We start from the raw sequence: 24,356 nt of genomic DNA on the forward strand, positions 1-24,356 counted from the left end.
CCTGTTTGATCCAATTGGTCTCGGTGGTCTATCTCCGGGGGACGCGCTCCGTTACATACCCCCCCCCCCCAAAAAAAAAGGGATCTTCAAAGAAAGTTGGAAACACAAAGGTATGAGGAAATATGACCAAGTTCTGATACTGATCTCTATTGGAGATGGCTGCTTGGGGACATCAGGATATGCCATTGTCATGGGCACAACAATGGTATCTAGGTGGAGAGGGATAGTGATCAAGTTACAGCACATTATAAATAGACAAAGGCCAACCTTAAACAAAATCTGAGTTAGAGTTGCCCACAGACAGCCAAGCCCTCCTCAGCCCCAGGGGCCACACCCAACCTTGAGATATCAAATTATCAATGAGAACAAAATTTTCTTCTTATACTGTATCTTCTCAATTATCATTGTTGATGAGAGGGAGCAGAGGTATTGATAATTCAAAATAATAGTCAGCCAACACATCTTGTATTCTGTTCTCCACCAAGCTGGAGAGGGACCTTGTCTGGCTATTGCCCCAGAACCAGAGTGCCTGTCACATGGTAGGTGTGTTAAGGGGCAGAAATAGAATATTGGGGACTAGCTATGAGTTATAAGAAATATTAATCATGTTCTGTTAGCCATGATTGTTTTGTTCTGATTAAAGAAAGCACATTCTAACCTGGCTGGGAGTTGTACTGGTGCCCTACCCCCCCCACCCCCACCTCCCTCAGACTTGGGAGTCAACCTTGGAATATTGTCCATTCTCCTTATCCATTCTGCTCCAGCTTAAACAGCCTGTAATCTCTGTAACCATTATACCCATTTTTATTCCTTTTGTCTACTTCCCCATGCCTATAATATCCATTTGCATACCCATTCTTTTTCCTTTTTGCCTACTTTTGTCCTACCCCATTAATATCCAAAGAGGTCCTTCTACTTCTCCCTCCTCCCACACCTTGCCCCTCTCTGGCTTTTCTAAACCCTCCTAGTGTCAGTATAACTTCTGTCCCTCATCCCCACCCCATGGGGGGCAGAGCAGATTTTCTTGGATGACCTGCTGCTCTCCCATACTGCCAGCATTATTGGAATAAACACACATACATGATTCAACCCTATCTCTGCTTAATTGGCTCAAGTAGTAACAGGCAACTGGGACCCATTTATTGTCCAATTTTAGATGCTCAGTGAATATTCACTGACTGTTGAGTAGATTCATAAAGTAGACCAGGTTGGGTTAATAAGATTCTATTATTTGATGTTGAGTAAGTTGACTTAAATTGCAGTTTAGGATCGTAAAGATGTGCAGTCAGTTCTTGGTTATTCTTACTTTGGTTTATAGGTGCTCCTAGATCATCTCTTAGCATCTCTCTTGCTTCTCATTTGCTGCCCATTTTTTGCCCACTTGGTTTACAATCTATAACCATGTCTAAGCAGAGACCAGTTCAAGCCAGATGATGTTGTGTAAGTCTCTAGAAAAAGCCTGCATCTTGGGAAAGTTGGGGTGGTTGGGTAAGTGGGGTCGGAGGTGGTCTGTACCTGGCCATCTGTTTTTGGTGGTCCTCAGAGCCAGGTAAAATTGAAGAATGAAAGGCAACCCACACTTCCTTATACTCTTCCATGAATTGAGAACACTGGCAATCTGTCTGGGGCCACAGTAATTGAAATTAATTGAATTTTAGAGATAATAACATTTATGCTAATGTGAATATTGAGAGGAGACAATAGTCTGGGAGATAAGTACCTAGGAGAGGTGGGGCAGGAGAATTTGCAGTCTCAGCAGGAGAGATTAGGAGCCCTGGAGGGGGAGCTACTGGGGTGGGGGTGAGGGATAAGAAGTTGTACTGACAATAGGAGGGTTTAGAGAAGCCAGAGAGGGGCAAGGTGTGGGAGGAGGGAGAAGTAGGAGGACCTCTTTGGATATTAATAGTCATGTTAATAGTGCCAGATATTCCTTATTAAATACTTTATATGTGCCAAGCCCTATATGTTTTAAATTTATGTCATTTTATCCTCACAACAGACTCATGAGGTGGGTACTATATGGGATTCCTTATTTTATAAAAGAGAAAACCTAGGTTTAGAGGGGTTTTAATAACTTGCTCCAGGTTGCTTGGTCAACACATATGCAAAGTAATTTACTTTTAACCTCTACTCTATACCACCTCTCATTTGTCCAAAGCTGGCAACAAAAGAGCCAAGAGGATCAGGAGAGGTGAAATTCTGAAACAACCTAAAGAGAGTGATTTTGCCTGAAGGAGGGACCTAGGACCAGAGAGAATAAAGATCTGTTAGATAGCAAACCTTTCACAAAAAAGGACCTGGCTTTGTAGGTTTGTCCCTGGCTCTTGTACCACAGGCAGTGGTCTGCCTGTAGGGGTCTCCATAAAAAGTGTAATGTGTGTGTGTGTGTGTGTGTGTGCACACAGGCCCATGTGTTTTGGGAGGAGGATCTATGAACAAATGATAGACTGCCTGAGTATGGAGCCAACTGATCTCACTGATGAAGCAAAGGTAACCTGGGTGTGAGCATGTGTTGTAGTAAAAAATATAGAAATGTTTAAAAATGCTTAAAGAATGTGAGAAAAGTTAAAAAAGTTTGAGTTAACTTCCCTTAAAACTTAGTCTGATATTAAAGATACATTCCCCACTGCCCTGAAGTGTGTGTACCCAAGAGATAAGGATTTGAACTGACACAGAGTGACTTGTGTCAAGATAAACACTTGAGTGAGTGACATACTCTTCTTAGCCCCCTTGCCATGTTTAAGATTAACATATGTGCATTGACGTAAATCATTGGTAGCCACCTGACCTGCTATGGGTACGAACAAGCTTTAAATATGGACCCCTGCCAGCCAACGATGCTTGTCTTGTCGAGACATTACAAAGGCCAGTCCCTTTGTCGGACTGACAAGCAAAGCTGCTCCACGCTCCTTTTCCTGCCAGATGACAGAAGAACGGCCAGTAATTCCCAATTGAGATGCGACCGAGCTCTTGGGAGAAGAACGCCGGCCCCCTGCACCTGGACCAGACCAGCCTAGCTGTCGAACCACAGAGGACAACACCATGGGGATCCCTAACTAAGCTAGTACCCGCAGCAACAGGAATTTGTGTGAGTAATAAAAAGCTGTGTGATTTGCAACTGCATATGTTTCACGTGGTGTAATTCCTCTGGCAGTTAATTGAATTAATTTGCGTACGCTTAAACTTAAAATTAAAGCCTTTGGTCTTTTTGGTCATAAGCCTGCCCTCCGTCCTGCTGATGCAGAGCAGTCCATCAGCAACTACTTGAATGTCCCAATTCCTTCACAGTTAAAGTTTATCTCAAGGGATGCTTTAGATAAACACCCCAGATCCTTTCCCGGATCTCCTTGGGACAGCATAAAACCACTATCTCATCCTGGTCTATAGGTAATTAACCTCTGAACATGATCTATACTGCGTGAAAACGTTTGTCAACTTTTATTACCTGTATCGAGCTAGAAGGGGCTTAGTGGAGAGGACAGGGAAAGATGGGCAGAGAGAATGTGTTCTTGGAAGAGAAGCCCCAGATCACATGAGTGATGGCAGCAAGAGTGGGAGGGTATCCAGGCTGTGACTGTCCTGCTTGGAGGCCTGCACACTATTCTGTCAAGGTTCCTTGAAGGTTAGGTGGCTGGAATTATCGGCCACCTTGGAGAGAGACACTTGGGCCTTCCAAGATACCTCGGCAGTGTGTAGCAGTGCAATGTGGAATGGAGAAATTTTATAGATAGAGTTGGACTTAAATTAAGCTTAAACATCCACCAGTTGGGTGACCTTAGGTAAGTCACTTATCTCTCTAAACTCTAGGATTCTCAAGTGACAAGTGGGGATACTGATACCTGCCTTTTGAGTTCTCTTGAAGTTTCCAAATAATGACTCAAACCACTGCCTATTACAGACATTTCATGGAGGGGGGTGGGGCAGGGATATGTGTGGGATGTGCTTATCTTTTGACCAGATGGGAGAGCAAAAACCAGCAAATTTAGGATTCTTCTTTTTCCTGATTTTTAGTATTTTTTTCTCTGTATTTTTAAATAAGTCCCCTGAAATCTGAATGTTGACCTCCCAACCCTATTTCACTCAGATTTAGGTCAACATTGAACTTTTCTGCTTCCCAAATGGAAGGCTATGTCATTACTAATCCATTTGGACATTTCTTTCCTTTCATTTTTGAGCCTTTTTTAGTTACTTATACTTGAAAAGGTCTAAAATGTACCTTTAATCTTCTTGTCATACAGCAAATGGCCATGTCCAGTTTTCATTTTATAATATAAAGATTCTTTATTCAGTATAATTTTATGCTAAGGCAATATGGAAATACTAATTTTTTTTTCTATCTAGGTTAAATCATGGGACTCTTCTTGCATATTTGAGAGAGATGACAAAATGGTAGTGAGATTAACAGACATTCAGCCTATTAGATCTGGTCTGAAATGGGATGATCCTTACACTGATTCTAAAGTCATGGTGTGTGTCAGTGTCATGAAATCTTCTTGGCTGGCCTTACAAGTCATTAGGAAAGCCACTCACCTCCCTGCTCATCAGTGTCTGAAGCCTGGAGATCCCAGCACAGCTGCCTGCCACTCCCTCCATCCCTGGACCATGCCACTGTCTTGTTCTCCCATTCCCCTGGGTCTTTGTCTCTGGGAAGCCTTACAGGGGCCCTACACATCCCATATGACCTTCCGAGGCATAAACACAGCACCATAATGACAGTCAATTAAGTAAAAAGGCTGTCTGTCCTGACACGGCAGTGCCCTGAAAACAGTGATGACTGCTAGCCACTTAGAAGCAATGAAAAGCATCAAACTGGGGAGAAATTGCAGTGCTGCTCTTAAGTTCAATTTTCCTGGGAGCTCAATTTTCTAGCTTTGCACTTTCCTAGGTAAATCACATTAATAGAGGCGAAGGGGGGCCGGGGGAGATTGGTGGTAGACAGGCAGATGGTCCTTTGGAGAGAGAGCATCTCGTCCTGAGCCATGAGGGAATAGGTAACAGGTACTCTTGACAAGCAGGTATTCAATGGTATGAGAAGTCCTTCCAATGGAAGCAGGAGCAGAGTCTTCTGCTGGCAGAGAGTATCTTCATTATTGCTGCCAGGGTGTCTGTTAACTACCCCATCTATCATTTGTTCAATACCTCAGTGAAATTAGCCAACTGCATATTACAGCAGAGCTCTGATGTGCCGGTCTCCCCTGAAAGCATTAAGCTGTCGGCTGTTATGCATTCTTCCCACCTGCCACTGCCACCCCTTTTGACTACCCATTAATGACCTTTCATTGGCATCAGGGAACAATGAAGCCTTTGGCCAATTATGTGAAATTACAGGTGCTCCGTAGGTGCCCTGGTCACTGTTTACCTTCTCTGCTGAAGCAGTGGCTGAGTGGATTTATATTGCAAACATTACTTGACTTTTGCCATTTCTGGATGGAAGCAGTGAAATTGTAGCTGGCACAATGAGCCTCCACCTTTGGCTTAATAAACTGGCTCGTGCCCAACCTGGATGAAAGTATAAAGTCAGTCTGGACAGATCCCTTTAAGGGATCCTTTCAGCTCATAAACCATGAGGGGAACAGAACAGGACATCTCAGAGCACAAGAAACTTGCCCTTTCTGTCCCAGGAGGCTCTGCTGTAGCATATTTTGAGATTATCTTTGGCATGCCTCCCCTGGGAGGCTTCTCTTACCACAGAACTATTACCACAATTATATTGATTCAGGAAAAAGGTTTGCTTATACTTTTGAGCACAACGAAATGCCTAGTAATCTCCTAGGAACTGACATACAAAAGGAGGGGAAACCAACACTGACGGAACATTTATTACCAGCCAGGCACAGTGCTATGTACATTTATGTTAATTCCCACCTAGCCCTGCAAAACAGGCATGAAACCTGGTTTTATAAATGTGAATTCTGAAGCATTGATAGGTCAAGAAAATAATCCAAGATTAAAATTCTAAAGACCATTACTTTTCTCATGCCCAAGGAGGCAGTATTGAGCCAACTGAGAAAAATGTACTCAGGTCTTCTCTGTGACATGTTAGCTGAGTTACCATTGGAAAACCATTTATTCTCTCTGTGCCCCAAATTTATCATCTGTATAATAAGGAGAGGGATACTGTTCATCTCTAGGATTGTTATGAGATTAAAGTAGACATCATAACAGCCTTGAGCCCATGGAAAGTAATCAATGACTGTTAAGATTTTTTCTTTTTACATATGCTATTCAGGGAGAAAGCTAAAAAAAAAATCTCAAAAGAGAAGACAAGATATACTCATGTGAAAAAACGGGGAACATAAAAGCACTGAATTTCACAACACCATTTATTGATATTATATATGTTTAAATGGCACGGTACAGCACTTAGTAAAAAACCTTATTATTAAGGCAATACATGGGTAGCGCAAACGCTAAAAGCAAGAAGAGTTAGATGAGGGAGAGATCAATACTGAAGTCATAATGAATGACAATCACCTTCTTTCTAAGATAGCTCTGATTTTTAGAAAATCTTTTATATTTTAAATAGGCAATGCATTCACATGGCTCAAGTATCAAAATGCTTACAAATTCACAGAGGGAAAATTTTCCCCACTTCTCTAATTTTTAAGTGCCCCAAGTAGTCTTCTCCAGAGGCAACCAGTGTTATCAGCATCTTATCGGTGCAGAAACAGATTGTGTTTATAAGCAAGTACATACAAATAATCTTTCTTATGCCTTATTATGTTCTTTCTGGACTATTACTCACATTGTTATTTCACCTAGAAGATATTTGAGAGATTAATGAGTATCAGTATATACAGAACTTCTTTTTATTCTTATACCAGCATGACATTCTTTGTATGCATATGCATTATAACTTATTAAATCACCACTGATGGGTATTTCTTTTATTTTCAATCTTTTTCCACCAGTAAAAATGCTGCAGTGAAGAATCGTATGCATATGTCATTTCACATGTGTGTGAGACTAACTATAAGATAAATTCCTAGAACTAGATTTTTGGATCAAAGATTCTGTGCATTTGTAATGTTGATAGATATTGCCAAACTGCCCTCCATAGAGGTTCTAATGTACCCTCTGCCCAGTAGCTTAGAGAGGACTCATTTCCCTACCGCTTTTCCATCCTAATGTTTTGCAAAACTGTTGGATTTATGCCAATCTGATAGATGCAAATGGTATCTCAGCGTCATTTAAACATATATTTATGTATGTTTATGAGGGAGGTTGACCATCCAGTCCCATGTTTAAGAGTATATTTTTTTCCCCTGGAAAATGTCTCTTGTGAACTTTATCCTCTTTCTTTTTGAGTTGTTCTCCTTTATATGTGCTTCCATTATATTTTCCAGTTTGTTATTTGTCCTTTAACTTTGATATTGTGTTTTTTTTCTCTCATGGGTTTTATATAAACGTCAAATCTTTTAAACATGGTTACTTAATTCCTTGAATTGATTTAAAATTCTTTCCAGTGTGATGTGGGCCCATGGTTCCCTTCTGAATCCCTCCCAACTGTGTAAGAAAGACCCAAAAGATTTTTCTGTTGTTCCATGACTTTGCTTTAGAGCCAAGGTAAGGCCCATCTACTGCTTTTCATACATTTTTCTTAATACTGGGAGCTTAATAAATATTCAATGGATGAATGGAAGAGTGAGAAATGCTGAGTTGCTGAATTCAGGCCCTGACAATGATATAGACTAGACATTTTTGGATTCAGTGTATCTATCCATTGGAGAGTGAGTTAACAATGCAGTATACAACACCATCACTTTGTGAATGGCAATTATGTTAACAGTTACTATGCAACAGGTAGAATATAAGGAGATTTTTAAAAAGGAGGGAAGGTAAATATTCAGACAAAACCAACAAAATGGCTTCAGCACTTTGGACAGCAACGGTGTAGGAAGGCCTTAGGACAAATACAAGACTTCAGCAGTCCCCCTTTATCCTCAGTTTTGCTTTCTATGGTATCAGCTACTTGTGATCAACCGCAGTCTGAAAACATTAAATGAAAAAAATTCCAGAAGGAAACAACTCATAAGTTTTAAATTGAAAGCTGTTCTGAGTGACATGATGGAATCCCTTTTCAGTCCTGCCTGGGATGTAAATCATCCCTTTGTTTAGTGTGTCCACACTGTATACACTCTGCTCATTAGTCACTTAGTAGCCACCTGGGCTATTAGACCAACTGTGTTAGTATCATAGTGCTTGTGTTCAAGTACCCCTTATAGTAGCCTAATGTAAGCCACAATGCCTATGTCTTTCACCTCACTCCATCTCATCCCATGGGCATTGTATCATCTCACATCATCACAAAAAGAAGGGTGAGTACAATACAATAAGATATTTTAAGAGAGAAAAACAATCACATAACTTTTATTACAGTATCTATCTCTATCTATCTATCTATCTATCTATCTATCTATCTATCTATCTATAAAAGCCTAAGTGACCATCCAACCATTTGAATGTTCAGCTGTCCAACTGGTAGCTATGATGTGCAATGACCATCAGAAGGCAGGCGCTCAATGCAGGAGCTGCTGAGCTGCAGTGACTTGGCAGCTGCTGTTCTCGGGTGATGAACCTGGAACCAGAGAGGAGGGAGCCTGATTCCGGGGTGCGTCACCTGAGAACCACCCTCTCGCAATCCAGGACCCCTTGGGAGATGTCAGAAAGCTGGTTTTGGCCCAATCCTTGCAGGCCAGGCCTAGGGACCCCATCAGTGCATGAATCCGTGCACTGGGCCTCTAGTATTTTTATTATTTTCTATTTTATTTTTAGTTATTGTTGCTCATCTCTTAGTGTGCCTAACTTATAAATTAAATGTTATCATAAACATGTACATATAAGAAAAAAACAGTATATATAAGATTTGGTGCTACCTGCATTTTCAGGCATCCACTGGGGGGTCTTGGAATGTATCCCCCACAGATAAGGGGTGGACTACAGTAAAGGATTACTTTGGAGGCACTGGGACTTCCCTTTTTAGCATAGGGTAAAGTGCTATCCCTCTTCTGTAGAACTGGGTGCTGGGTTTTCAGTGAGTACCCCCTCCCCTTCGTGATAGTTAACACTGGCCTGTTCCTTTGCTAGTAGCTATCCTTTTGCTCCAGACCCATTTTCAGGGTTGAGCATTTTTTATAGAACACACTAGAGGCCCGATGCATGAAATTCATGCAAGAGTAGGCCTTCCTTCCCCTGGCTGCCAGCACCAGCTTTCCTCTGGCACCCGGGACCCAGGCTTCCCTTGCAGCCCCACCTTTGTCTGGAAGGATGTCTGGAAGGACATCCAGTATAATTAGCATATTACGCTTTTATTAGTATAGATAGTTACTGCTCTTGTCTATCTGACACTGAGAAATGATCTAATAAATCATGCTCACATGGTAATGACTGCTACTAATTTATATAGGTTACTCTTTAAGTTCAAAGAATGCATCTCTTATAGGAAGGTTTTATATAATGAGAAATTAACAATGGATGCATTTGTGCCTGAGGAATTTGGTTCACATGACTCAGGGTATCTGTCTCGAGTAAGCAGCATTCCTACTTGTGGTAGATGAACTGCACACAGATCTTTACACTGAAGAGAAAATGAACACATCTATAATAATAAAAGCATAATATGCTAATTAGACCAGACGTCCTTCCAGACGAACTTCCGGACAAAGCCAGGGCTGAGAGGGAAGCCTGGGTCCTGGTGCAAGAAGGAAGTCGGTGCCAGAAGCAAGGGGAAGGAAGGCCTACTCTTGCATGAATTTTGTGCATTGGGCCTCTAGTCTCATTATAAAATGTCCCTTTATAATTTTGATGTCATGAGGTGTTTAGGAATGGGGGAGAGCAAGGGCTATCAGACCCTGCAAAGATCTGTGCGATGCTCCTGATGGCATTCCCAGAGCTCCTGCTCTCTCACTGTCCTGTGAGGCCAGGAGTAAACCGCTCACAAGGCATGCCAGTTCTGTGTTATATTTAATCTGATCCCTTTTCAGCACCCTTGACCACATATATACTTTTTCTTTTCCATTCATGGCGCTCAGGCTGGAAAGTAGGGTTTGACCCTGCCTCGCCAACACACTGCAGAGCATTTTACGATTGCCCTCAAGAGCCAGGTTAGACACATGTATTTACGTGGCTAAATGCTCAGCCTGTGGAAGCTGTGGCCCTGATTTCCAATGACAGTGTGCATTTACTCCTGCTCAATGCATGACACCGGTGGGAGGGATGTCTAAGGGCTTCACCAGACAGCGAGAGAACTTCCCAGAGGAGCATCTGATCTTGAGGCTGACAAATAAGTACATGTGCATGTGTATGGTTTTCTTCAATAATTTCAAGAGAGGGGGTGCAAAGTGGTGTCGCAGACGGGCTGCCAGAAATGCTAAGACCAAGTTTCTCATGGTGCTTTAATACTTCAAATGACTTAACCTTTGGGAAAAAGACTGATGATTAAAATCTTTAAAAAAAGGGTAGGGGGTGGGACAAGAGGAAGGAGAAACTAACATCTATTGAATGCCCGCATCTGTGCTGGTTTTTAAAATGTATATTAACATAAATAATCCTAACAATCTTTTTTTATATCTGCATCTGGATTATAATTTTATTAAATTCCAGTGAACCAAAATTTGAGCAGCTTTGTGGACTATATTTAAACAAAAACAAATTTCACAATGCATGATATAGTCCCACTGATGTTTATGATGTACTGAGCTCCTAAGTTTTACCACTCTGCCTCACCAATGGCTTTTGCAAATACATAGTCTCTCCCTCCAAAACACATAACACCATCTTTCAAATAGAATTTCCATTTGCTCTTGCTTTGATGAATCTTGTCATACTGACAGACAATTACATTGTCCGTGTCAAACAGGTCTGGCACATCCTGCTCACTAACATCATCTCCAGAATTTAAGGGGCCCTCTTCCACAATGTCTATTTGAGGGTCTTTGTTATCACTACTGTTAGCAGTTGAATCTCCATTTGATATATTATCAGCTTCTCCTTCAGGTACCTTCAGGTCTCCTGCATCAATAATCTCTAGAACTTCATGCTCATCTACATCTCTTGTACTTCCTATTTCATCATTGGAAGATGTATCACCAGTTCCATCTATTTGAATTATTTCATAAATATCTTCATCAGTTACCTGAATGCTTAAACCCATTTGAGAATTCTAATCTTTTTATGGAGGCTGGGAAGTCCAAGATCAAGGTACTAGAAGATTTGGTATCTGATGACAGCCCTCTTTCCGGTTCATAAGACAGTGCCTTCTCATGATGTCCTCACACGGCAGAGAGGCTAGGGAGCTCTGTGTGGTCTTTTCTCTAAGACAGGTAGGCTGCTGGGCTCCTAATCCTCACAATCTTATGATTTAAGTATTTTTTACATATAGTGAGTGGTCAGATTATTATGATCTCTGAACGCATAATAATCTGGCCACTCAGTATATATATATATGTATATTAGAGGCCCAGTGCATGAATTCGTGCATGGGTGGGGTCCGGCTAGCCTGGCCAGGGGGAGGGGACATGGGCGGTTGGCCGGCCTGCCTGCTGGTCGAACTCCTGTTCGAGGGGACAATTTGCATATTAGCCTTTTATTATATAGGATATACACTGAGTGGCCAGATTATTATGCTTTCAGAGATCATAATAATCTGGCCACTCAGTGTATTATAGTTGAGGAAACAGATTTTGAGAGATTGTTTTTAAGTAATTTTTCCAAAGTCTCAGTATTAGTACACAGTGGAATAAATCAGTCTCGTTACAAACTCATCTCACTATTGCATCTCATGCCTCCCCTCTACACCCTCCTGTTTTAAAGCTGAGCAAACATTGACTCAGGAAAATGAAGTTACTTCCTCTTATTTCTCAGTCCCTAGCAGCAGGAAGCCAGAGAAGAGAAGTGGGGAGTCCTTTCATCTTCTTCCTCTTGCCCTTCATGTGTCTAATGATGTGTTTTGATCACCACAGAGATTTGCTGTTAACATCGCTTGAATCCCCTTCATGACAGGTTCCTTTAAGTGATGTACACTTAATGAGTTGATAAAGTTGTTGCAGTTTGGAGCTCCGATGGTTGCACAAGGTGGGGAGGGCAAGCTACTTCCAGTGGCTCATGATGTAGCATGCCACCCGATATGCAGGGGCCATGCCTGGGACCCATGTGTGCATATGTGTGTGCCCATGTACGTGTGTGTACGTGAATGTCCAGAGAACAAGCATGAGGATTCTTTTTCTTTTTTTGTCTGTTGAGTGATTTCTGCCAGCTAGATCACTCTGTGCATCCTGGGAAGCTTAAAGAAGTTAGTGGTCCATAAAGTAGCCACTAATCTCCCAAAGAGGCTGTTTCTATGGGAAATGGTAACTGTGACTCTATCAAGAGTATGCCAGGGTTGTGGCCTCCTCAGGGTTGTGATGACATCTTCCGAGTCAAGTCACACTCTTTGCACTGCCACCTACAGCTGGCGTTTGGAGATAGGCTTTTGCTGTGTCCTTAAGGGAGGGACTCCTCACGCAGAAAGGCAGCTGTGCTTTCCAGCATGACTAGCATGAGGGCAGCAGGGAGAGCTGAAGTCCTGGGCAAATTGGTAGAGCCCACTCCCTCTCCTGAACTCTGGAAGGTAAGACATCTGTGATCCAGCGACGCTTGACTAGAGTTGCCCAAAGGGGGAGGGAGGGAAGAAAGGCTTCAGCTCTGGCTGGTTTTGCTCAATGGTTAGTGTGTCAGCCCAAGGATGGATTGCCAGTCAAGGGCATGTACCTGGGTTGCGGGTTTCATCCCTGGCCCTGGTCAGGGCCCATGCGGGAGGCAACCTATTGATGTATCTCTCTCATATCGATGTTTCTCTCTTTCTCTCTCTCTCTTCCCCCCTCCTTCCTCTTTTCCACTCTGTCTGAAAGATCAATGAAAAAAAATATCCTCTGGTGAGGATTAAAGAAACACAAAACACTTCACAGATAGGAATACTTCTCAGTAAAATCAGAGTAATGATCCTGGATGGTGTAGGAGAAGTGGTTTTGAAGTCAGGAAACTGCCTACATTCCTGGCTTTGACTGAGCCAGTGATACACCATTGACCTGAGGGTGATGACTTAACTGGCTTTGGCCTCCATTTCCCACCTGTGATATGAAAGCAATGGTATCTGATCTACCTGTTTCATAGGAGGACTTCAAGGCCCAAAAGAGCTCACATGCATAAAATTGCTTTAAATATTAATGGCCCTTTATGCCCATAAGATATTCTAATTATCGGGGCCATGTAACAAAAAAAAAGTGCTGTTGTTTCTTTATTCCTGATAACTCTCCCATCGTGGTCAGCAGATTTACGGGATGGCCCCCAAGATTCCTGCCCCTAATGCATAACCCCTATGTGATTCTCTCCCCACGAGTGTGGGTAGGAACTGTGGTTATGGTGACACAGTCATTACTGTGATTGCGTTAGCTTATGTAACGCTCCATCATAACAGCCTGGAACGGGAAGTTCCCTGTTGGCCTTGAAAGACACAGACGGTCTCTGTGGATTCTATAGATGCAAGGAAATGCATTCTGCCAACAACCAAGTGAGCCTGGAGGGAGACCTTGAGCCTCAGATGAGATCCCAGCCCCAGCTGACTCCTGATGTCAGCCTGGTGATAGCCTGAGCAGGGACCCCGCTGAGCTCTGTTCAGAGGTCTGACCTAGAGAACTGGGAGGTAATAAACAGGTGCCTTAGGCTGCTCAGTTTGTGGTCATGTATTACACAGCAATAAAAAATGAATATGCCCATTTATTCCTTCTTCTAATTTTCACTGCTACCAAATAAGTTCCAACAAGTGTCTTCTTTTATTATTATTATTTTTAATCTAAACCATTTCCATAGTCTGTCTGGAGCTAGTCATTCTCTCCCTACCTCATTTCCTAAAAATCTATTCCACTCTGAGACAGGTGAATAATACATACTGTATATCCTTAATTCTTCGGGCAAATACTTTTTCTCATTTCCACATTTCTGAAGTAGCACTGTGTCCGAGAATGAATGTGTACATCACTTGTAGAGCTTGTTTTTCTCCCTGAAACCTCTTATGAAAAGAATGGTGCATCTCACCAACAGATAATGCTGATGAATTCAGGAAGTCTGGCAATTCAGTCTTAACTGTGACTGTGCAGCACGAAGCAGCTTCCCGTGAGAGCCCGCGGATGCCTCCAGGAGGATGGGGTAGTCCCGGCTCATGAGCCTCTTCAGCAGCACGAACAGTGACATGCACCCATGCCCACTAGGAAGACGCCGCTGCAGCAACCCTAGGATAGGGCACATTTGCATTTACTTTTCTCTTCTTACGATCTCAGTTGGTTGCACCCCAGATTCTTTTGTCACCCCTCTTCCTCTTTGACACCAACAACCGGCATCCCCTGTACAGACTATTCCCTGATTCCCAAAAAGGGCCTCAGATGGTGACACATTTATTGTGATTTGCTCATCTATCCTGGCTCCAACCTGTCAGAAAGACCATCTGCCCACTCTTCCCAGGAGTCCCAGGCCATCCGTTCATTCCCTTACTGAAGCCTTCACTGGTTGTATTCCAGGCAGAGGAGAGAGGGCCCTGGCCCGGGACCCAGGAAGCTCAGGCATCGCTCATTAGTTGTATGACCTTGGGAGATCACTCCTTCCCTCTGGTTTTAGTTTTCACATCTGTACTAAGAGTCCTTCTTCTAAGCTCAGACTGACCTTTCGCCATAGCAGAGGGTAGGTGCTTCAGTGGAGTCAGCCCGTGTCACCTGAGGGCCTGCATGGTTCTCAGCAGGTGACAGAGCCATAACCCAGATTTCCTACCGTCCATTTTCCTGCACAACCAGACTAACTGACATCCGTCTGTCTCCAAGTTCATTCCTGCAGATGTTTCCAGTCCTCATCACTTTATCATAATTGTTATGATAAGCATTTCTGCCAAAATGGTAGTAAAATCTCAATTTTCCTCAGCAAAATTAACAACAAAAAAGTGTTCACGGCTCGTGCAACCTGGTTATTAAGCTGTAGCAAAAATTGACTGCAGCTGTGACATAAGATATAATTAAAACCTGGGGCCCTTCACCATGTATCTGGTTTGTGCATTTGCAGTGTTGTAGATACACGAATTAACGGGGCTGACCAGCTCAAGCTGTCAATTGGGAACCTGTCCAGTGGAATTATATCCATGTGAGAGTGTGTGTGTGTGTGTGTGTGTGTGTGTGTGTGTGCGCGTGTGTGTGTGTGAGAGAGAGAGAGATAGAGATAGAGATAGATAGATAGATAGATAGATAGAGAGAGAGAGAGAGAGAGAGATATTCAGGAAAGTATAGCAGTAACTTGGGCAAAGCCATAAGGCAGAGGGGAGAGTGGAAAGACTCCATCCTGGGCTCCACTTTAGATCTGATCAACTGTATAAACTTAAGTGAGTCCTTTATCCCTTGGGTTCTGATAACATGAGTCAAGGGCAGTGTGTTATTCATGTGAGGCTTGGCTCTCATGCTATTGGCTGCTCTTCTACTTGCACGAAGCAGAAAGGACAGGTCGAACATGAATGACTTGGAACCTTAAGAGTAAAAGAGCATAACAGAGTCATTAGAGAAAGACAAGAGCAATGAAAATGAAGCCAGGAAACACCAGCCGTGGATTTACTTACTCTGGTTGGACTCTTGTTTTTCAATTTATACAGACATTATTATCTCATTAACTCTTTTTTTTTCCCTAAATGACCATGTTTTTATTAAACTCATATACAAAAATCTTATCTTCTAAAGCCCTCGGCAAGGCTATTCATTATAATGCTTTGCTCATTATAAAAGTCAGAGGATGTTTGTGGCTGACCTCTGTTTGCCTTTCCCCCCACCCTGAGACCCTCCCTAGACACAACTGTAGCCTCCACTCTTTCACATTCGGTTTAAATAAAAGGCATTGTGTGTTACATGTATTATGGGGCTCAGGGCCTCAGTAAACACTGGGGGTTTGGACTTGACTCACATACTTTAGTCCAGTGGTCAGCAAACTGCGGCTCGCGAGCCGCGGTTTGCCGCTCTGTGGACTAATGAGTTTGCCGACCACTGCTTTAGTCTATTGGAACTGGCTGATGCTGAGCGAGCACGTGTCTTTTTGCCTTACTCATCCACCTGGTTTCCAAAGGGCCTGGTGCTCTTACCTTGGATGGCTCTGAGGCCGTGAATAGTGGGTCACAGACAGGCTCTGCTTTGGAGCGTTGGTGTAGGACAGAAAGGGGGTGGTCAGCAGGGTGTCTTGAGCCCAAGCACCTGCTGTCCCAGGTAACAGGTAGAGGAAGCTCGCCTTCATAACCGAGTGAGGGTCCATGAATTACAGATCACATTGCCTCTCACAGAGGCCACCCCTGGCTACTGTCAGCAGTTTGGCCAAATGTCCATTAGTCTATCTCCTAAATCCCTGAGAGGCCCATCCTCCGGGTCCTCCTGTATCCGCGTCCTCCCCTGGGGACCTTGTTGAGAGCCCCGTGCCCTGGTGCTTCCATGCCAAGCAAGCTGTGCAGAGCTGGTGGCCACCTGCGCTCCCTGGGCCTGTCGCCCTAACCGATGAATGTGAGGATGAGCTAGATAATGTCCAAGTTTTCTTCCCATCGTGGCTAGCCGTGCTTCTTAGACAGATGTAAACAGCTGTGGCAGGATTGCACAGAATTGCAGTAAAGATTCCTAGACCAGCTTTCTTCTTGCAACTATTTGATTCAAGCTTTCATGGGCTGAAGTTAACTCCTGCCCAACCCCTCAAGGTAAAAACAGGCAAATCTGAAAATGGACAATTACAGGGAAGGCAGAGGGCCACTTAATACCAGGGCCTCGCCCTGTGCTGGCACTGTTCCCAGCATCACTTCACCTGGTGACACACTGTACAAAGGAGCACAGGCTCGGGGTTCCCACGGCCTGGCTGTGAGCCCTGGCTTCAGCACTGACTATCCCCGTGGCATTGGGTAAGCTCTCAGACAACTCTGCGCTGCAGTTTGCTGATCAATCTGTAAATAGGTATAATAACGTATCTGTGCATGCAAAGGACATATAGGAAGGTTCGATAAATATGAGTTAGTATTGCTACTATTCAGTCTTAACCACATAAACCCTTTATAGAAATGGAAACTGAGGTTCAGAGGTTAGGTAGCCTGCTCGTACTCACCTAGCTAATGAATGGTAGAGTTGGGATTCAAACCCAAGTTTATCTGGCTCCAAGGCCCATGTTCTCTTTCCTACTCTAAAGGGCTTCAGAGAAGGGGCCCCCTTGATTGTGACTTCTCCAGCATCACCACAAATGTGTATTAAAGAAACTGGGATTCACTGCTCACTTCCCACATGTGACTCTTGTTCAGGAAGGTGGCCATGATAGAGTGTCAATGCTTCGAGCATGTAACATGGCTGAGCCCCGTCAGGAAGCCAGGCTGCTGCAGTGACTGTGCCACTCGGCTTCAATGGCCCTTCCACTGCCCCAGTGGGAGAGGCAGAGTTCAGATATTGTCATGGAAACAGGCACTTCAGCTTCTAGGACCAGGACCTGATCCACCTGCAGTGGGAAGAGGGGTGGACAGGGTGGCATGACACTGCCCCTTCTAGTTCCTGGCATGTTGTGCAGAACATCTCAGCTCAGTTCATTCCTTCCCACCATCCCCTTTCTTTCTCCTACTGCTACGTGAGCCAAAAAGTCTCCCAGCAATCGGAAACTCAGTATCTATGATCTTCCAACCATTGCTGTGTTTTTACATACAAAAATAAAAGCTTATTGAGGATTGTAATTGCTCAGCGATTTCCCTCCTTGAAGCCTTTTTGGGTAACTGGAGTCTCTCTGGCTTCTCAGACCGTTTCTGATGCTAACGTTTTAATAATACATTCACAGTGTTTTTGTTTTGTGAATTCTAATATAGATGGAAATTCTCCCCAAGAGATATTTTTAAAACAGGTGTTTTTAAGTGAATGACTCAATATCCACATGCATATTTCCATGACTAAAAGCCTTTTTCTTCTTCCAGATGTCAAATCACTCTAGTTTTCAGGCACCTCTGGGGTGGACACCTGTCTTTCTCTGAGGAGCCCACTGCACTCGGAAAGCCCCATGTGTGCGCGCGCGTTTTGTATGAGTTTGTGTGTGTATGTACGTATGTGCACATGTGTATGGATGTTTGTGTGCACATGTGTGCTGTACAATCAGAAAAGTGTGTCTGTAGCTTCGTGTGGGCCTTCCCTCTCACACTGGTTGGAGAAAAGGTAATGAACATCTATGAAATATCTTTAAGAGAATGTCTTACTAGGTGACAACCCCTGTGCCTATTTGTTGGGCGGATCTGTTGGAATTGCAGGATCTGCCTGATGTAGGGGAAGCTTCTGGTCTTAACCCCACACAATGGGCGAGTGCTTTTGACCAGAGTGTTTACTGGGGTGAGGAGAGGGAAGAGAGATGACCAAAGTGTGGGAGCATGATCGTCACAGGATTTCCCAAATGGCTGCACCTATGGGACTCTCCTTATGGGAGATGTTAACAGGGATTCTCCAAAGTTATGGACACAAAAGCGTGGGTCAAGCCTCAGGGGGTTAGGAGGCCTGTTCAGAGATGAAGGGCTATTGGGTCCCACAATGAGAAGTACTGTCTTTCTCTTACCAGCATTCCCCAAAGTCATTTCTCTTTTAAAAATATAAATTTTATTGATTTCAGAGAGGAAGGGAGAGAGAGATAGAAACATCAATGATGAGAATCATCCATAGGCTGCCTCCTGCACGCCCCCCACTAGGGATCGAGCCTGAAACCCGGACATGTGCCCTGACTGGGAATCAAACTGGGACCTCCTGGTTCATGGGTCAATGCTCAACCACTGAGCCATGCTGGCTGGACTTCCCCAAAGTCATTTTAACAAGGGCACATTTCTTGCAGAACAGGCAGTAACATGCTGGGGAACGCTGTTCCGCAGGATGTCAGCTGTGAATTGCTGATAAAAAACAGACAAATTCTCTGGAAGGGATCCCGAAAACTAGACTTCCCGTTTTTGAGAAGACTGGAAAGCAATGTACTTCTTGTCTTCAAGATCACAGAGCCCAAAAGAATAGGACATTTGGCTTTGAAAAGACCCCAGGCAGCCAGTCTGACTGTCCCAGCCAGCTCAGCCAGAGGAGAAGGAAGCAGCAGCGGCTGACGGCTGACTGAGCCCATCTCCCTTCCCCTCCGTTGCACAGAGCTGCGAATGCCAGTCTGACCGCTACAGCCCAGAACAGGGGGGCAGGGAAGGGGAGGGAGATTAAAAATGCACAAGGGACGATGCAGCATAAACAAAGGAAGAATTTGAATACCAATTCTTAGGCTGGATTAGGCGGCAGGGCAATGGCAGAGCAAGATGCACTCAGAGCGTATTTAACACGCTTCTGGCGAGAGCTGTAAGAAGTACCAGAGCACACGGAACTGCCTGCCTGGAAATGGGCGGGAAAGAGGGCGATGCTGCCCCTGTGCAGACTCGAAACACTCCCCAGAGATCGGGGAAAAGAAAAAGTGGACATGCTCCAGTTCTGAAGAAAAGTCCCTCCTGTCTGCCTGTGGGATCTACACAGTCAGACAGGAGGGACAGGCGTCCTCTCCTGTGAGAGCCCCTCAGGGACAGAGCAGCGCAGTGTGTGAGTGCACAGTAGTGATGGGCACCTTAACTTTCCAGCGCTTCACAGGGTGCAAAGCATTCTCACCTGTATGGTCTCACAGACTCCCACCCTACCTCCCGCCCCGTCCAGCGGCTCAGCGCCTTCTACCAGAAGCTGCCAGAAAAACTGGGTAAGGCTCACTGTGCAAAGCGGAGCTCAGGATCAGACAGTGAGCAAGAATGACCATTTGGGTTTCACCTCGAGTACAGAGAACAGCAGTGAGGCACACAGACTCCAGAAGCAAACTGCCTGGGTTCAAACCCCAGCTCTGCTGCCTGAGAGCTGTGTGACCTTGGGCACATTATTGAACCTCTTTGTGCCTCAGTTTCCTTATATGTAAAATGGGAACAGTCACAACGCCGACTTCCAGGAGTTTTGGTTTTAATTTGTTTTACTAATTCTCACTCTAGGATAATTTTTGCATTGATTTTTAGAGTGGAAGGGAGGAGGGAGGAGAGAAACATTGATGCGAGAAAATCACATAGATGGATTATCTCCCGAACCTGCCCTGGGGTAGAACCTGCAGCCCAAGTATGTGCCCTTGACCAGGAATTGAACCCAAGACCCTTCAGTGCATAGGCCAACACTCTAACCATTGAACAACACCAGCCAGGGCTTCCAGGTGTTTTGTGATGACATATTTGCATACTGCATACAAGAATGACTGACAGTAAGAGCTACATAAATGCTTGAGAAAAGGTGGAAAAGCCTCTTTTAAAAAGTAAATTTCTCTATGGCGGTTATCATGTATTTTTACATATTTTTAAAAAATATTTTTTATTGGTGTTTAGAGAGGGAGGAAGGAAGAGGGGGGAGAGAGAGGGGGGGAGAGAGAGAGAGAGAGAGAGAGAGAGAGAGACATCGATCAGCTGCCTCCTGCATGCCCCTCACCAAGGATCAAGCCTGTCACCGGGCATGTGCCCTGCCCGAGAATGGAACCAACAACCTTTCGGTGCACAGGACAACACCCAATCAACTGAGCCACACCGGCCACGGCTACCATGTATTTTTTAAAAAATATATTTTATTGATTTTTTACAGAAAGGAAGAAAGAGGGATAGAGAGTTAGAAACATCAATGAGAGAGAAACATCGATCAGCTGCCTCCTGCATACCTCCTGCTGGGGATGTGCCCACAACCAAGGTACATGCCCTTGACCGGAATCAAACCTGGGACCCTTCAGTTTGCAGGCCAACGCTCTATCCACTGAGCCAAACCAGTTGGGGCCTACCATTTGTATTTTTAAAATGGCATTTGTTGAGACAATAAATTTGGTGTTTAACCCTTTTGAAGGGAAGTGCTTTTGGAGTTGGTGACATAAATGCGTATATGTGCCAAGTCCAGCAAAGAGGTCATGTAAACTAGATGGTTCAGCCTGAAGACTGGAAAAGGCCATCATCTTATGAGCCAGAAAACCGCCTGGTGTTTTTTAGGCTTCTGGGAAAATGGGGTACTTGTGGACCCCTCCGCTGGCACCCACTGCAGAACGTCATCTGTCTGCCTGTACCCTGCAGTGCCACCCTTGTTCAGAATAAATCCTGTCTTCCTGGACCCGGGAGGGCTCTCGCACTGTGCCCTGTGCGTGGCTCAAGGTGGGACTGGGCCTGGTGGTGGCAGTTTACTTCAGGATGACAGCTGCCTCCGCTCTCTCCACCCACATCCACTCGTGTGGCTCACAGCTTCCCAAGCCCTAAGGCAGAGCTAGGGCATCCCCCAGCAATGGCCCTGCCCTGCTTACGTTTTAAATTCCTGAAGGAGACACCAAGTGGTCTTACTTAACTCAGTGCTTGACACATGAGTGGACTTAGTAAGTGGCAGATCTTTTATTATTTTGGCTTCTAGTGCCTCCTCTCCCAAGGAGTGTGACCACTGTGCCCAGGGACACCCTTGGTGCCCAACCTGAGCCCTGGAGTGCCGGGAGCATCTGGACAGGGATGGCCTCCTTCCCTCTGGTCATCGTGGCTCAGGAGAGGCAGGCGAGGAGGACGTCTGAGTGGCAATAAGTCCTCACAGCTCCTGAGAAGGGCTAAGTACAGTAATTTGTTGTAATGACTCAAATTTAAAACAATAACCCAGAGGCATGATAGCATGGACCAAAATACCTTCTACATGTTTGGGCTGTTAATAGGGAGAGAATGGTTTGATTTGGTGGCAGAGTCTTCAAATGGCTTTCGCTCGGATGTGGACCAGGCTGTGCGGCGCTGTTTTCTATTAGGTTAATCTGGCCACTTCCCCCCTGCCTGCCGGGAGCCACGCTCCCAAGGGAGGCCCTTCACTGCTACTCTCCACAACTTGAAGTCAATTTCTGAGGTCCATTCTGTGCTCATTCTCCCTCCTTTTTCTTCTCTCCCCGTCTCCCTCTCAGAGAAGCTGGGACTTCACAGACACTTTTCCTAAGTGCATAATGGAGAGTAAGTGTACTGTGGCCACAGGGCCTGCCCCTGGCCAGGTGGAGAGGTGTGAGACAGCCTGGAAATCTGCCCAGACCTGGACAGGCCTCACAGCCAAGCCTGAGGCTCCGGCTTCACCACCAGGAGGAAGGTCCAGGGAGCAAGTGACTGTGTAAGGTCTCCCCGCTGCCAAGGGGAAGGGCTGGGACTGGGATCCCTGCTTTGCCTGCCTCCACCCTCTCCTGGACATCTTCACACCTCTCCCTCCTGACCACATTGCCCTCAACCCTGACCACATCTGACTTGGGAGCCGGGCACAACTCATTCCCAGCACCTCCTCTAGGAAGACCAGGGGTTAGAGCGTCTCAGTAGAATCTTCAAAATCACTGAGCCCAACCCCTCACCCAGGGGAAGAATTATTCTCCTCCTTTCCTTCTTAGACTCCTCCTTCCTGCCTGTGCTACTCCCCACCCCCCGGCCCTAGCACACCCACACAGACTCCCATCACCAGGGCAGCACTCAGCATGCCAGCAGCTGTCCTGTGCTTTCCCTGTCACACTTGCACCCTCTCACTGCCCTTTATTCTGCAAATGCACTCTGACAAATTCAAGTTCAGTGTGCGTGCCAGTTAACTTACAGGCTGTACTCTTAGGGGTCTACCCAAGGAATCAATCTCTAAGGGTGGAGTTCCACACTACAGTAAGCCACAAGGAACACAAACACACACACACACACACACACACACACACACACACACACACACACACACTTTTTTGTGTGGGAGACGTTCACATCTCAGCATTAAGAAGGCTGGCTTCCTCTACGATTCCTTGCAGGAAATAATTCCTTTGCAGAGAGTCAACATGTTCAATTCAATTCAGCAAACAGTCTTTGCAGTTGGTTGAATTGTGTTCTCCAAAAATATATGTTGATGTGACATCCCAGTACCTGTGGATGTCATTTTATTTGGAAATATGGGCTTTGAGAGTCAGCATGTTCAATTCAATTGAGCAAATAGCCTTTGTAGTCGGTTGAATTGTGTTCTCCAAAAAATATATGTTGATGTGGCATCCCAGTACCTGTGAATGTCACTTTATTTGGAAACATGGGCTTTGAGATATAACTAAGTTAAAATGAGGTGATACTACATTAGGGTGGACCTGAGTTCAATGAGGAGAGTCCTTATGCAGATGGGAGAGGACACACAAGAAAAACACCACGTGACAATGGAGGGCGAGACCAGTGTGATGTATCTACAAGCCAAGGCACACCAAGGATTGCCAGAAGCTAGAGAGAGGCAGGAAGGATTCCCGCCCCCCCCCCCCCCCCAAGCCTTCAGAAGAAGCCTGGCCCTGCCCACAGATAGATTTCAAACTCCTGGCCTCTAGAACTGAGAGGGAATCCATTTCTGTTGTTAAGCCAGTAGGTTTGTAGTAATTTGTTACGGCAGCCACAGGACATGCATACGATCCCTATGTTCTCATTTAAGTGCCAGGCTCTCTTCCAGACAGCCATGGGTGAGCTATGTGGCCTGCGCTCAGGGAGCTCACCAAGGGCTCTGGTTTGTGTGTGTGTGGTGGGAGCGTTCCCCTCTCTCACCTGGGCATTGGCTTCACTTCCCTTTCCTTCAGTTCTACAGTTGATCCAGCGCTGGACTTAGAGTTGGTTGAATGCAGCACAGTCTACACCTTCAGATACTGGCTTCTCTAATCTTCCCCTACACTCAGAGTTCAGAAAAGTATTTGACTTTGGTGTTAGAGAGACCTAGTTTTGAATCTTGGCTTCCTCACTTAGCAGTTGAAACTTCCATTTCCTTGTGTGAACAAGAATGTTATGAGGAGGGAGGATCCAAGATCGCAGCATAGGTAAACACCTAAACTGCTGCCTCACACAACAATTTCAAAACTACAACTAAAAGACAAAACGTCTATCACCCAGAACCACGGGAAAGCTGGCTGAGTGGAAGTTCTACAAATAGAAGGAAAGAGAAAAGAGCATTGAGACGTGCACAAGCGCTGAAAAGCTGAGGTACGGAGGCGCGCAATCCAGGCTGGTGGCAGGCGTTGCTTTTTTCAACCCGAAGGGAGACAAGCCCTCGATTACTCTGAAATCCAGTTTCTGGGGAGACGTGGGGGACCCAAACTCCTACGGGGAGACGCTGGACTGTCTGCCATCGGGTTGGAAAGTGAGGGTGGCTTGCTTGCAGGGCTGCACCCAGGAATAATTGTTTACTGCGCTGGGGCGTGGGATGCAGGGACGTGGTCGGAGACGGAGAGCTGGCTAATTGGCAGCCATTGCTGTTTGCCACGCCCTAGCCTAGTGACGCCCTGAGACCCCGCCC

This window comes from Plecotus auritus (genome assembly GCF_963455305.1).
Source record: "Plecotus auritus genome assembly, chromosome: 6".
Classification (NCBI taxonomy): Eukaryota; Metazoa; Chordata; class Mammalia; order Chiroptera; family Vespertilionidae; genus Plecotus; species Plecotus auritus.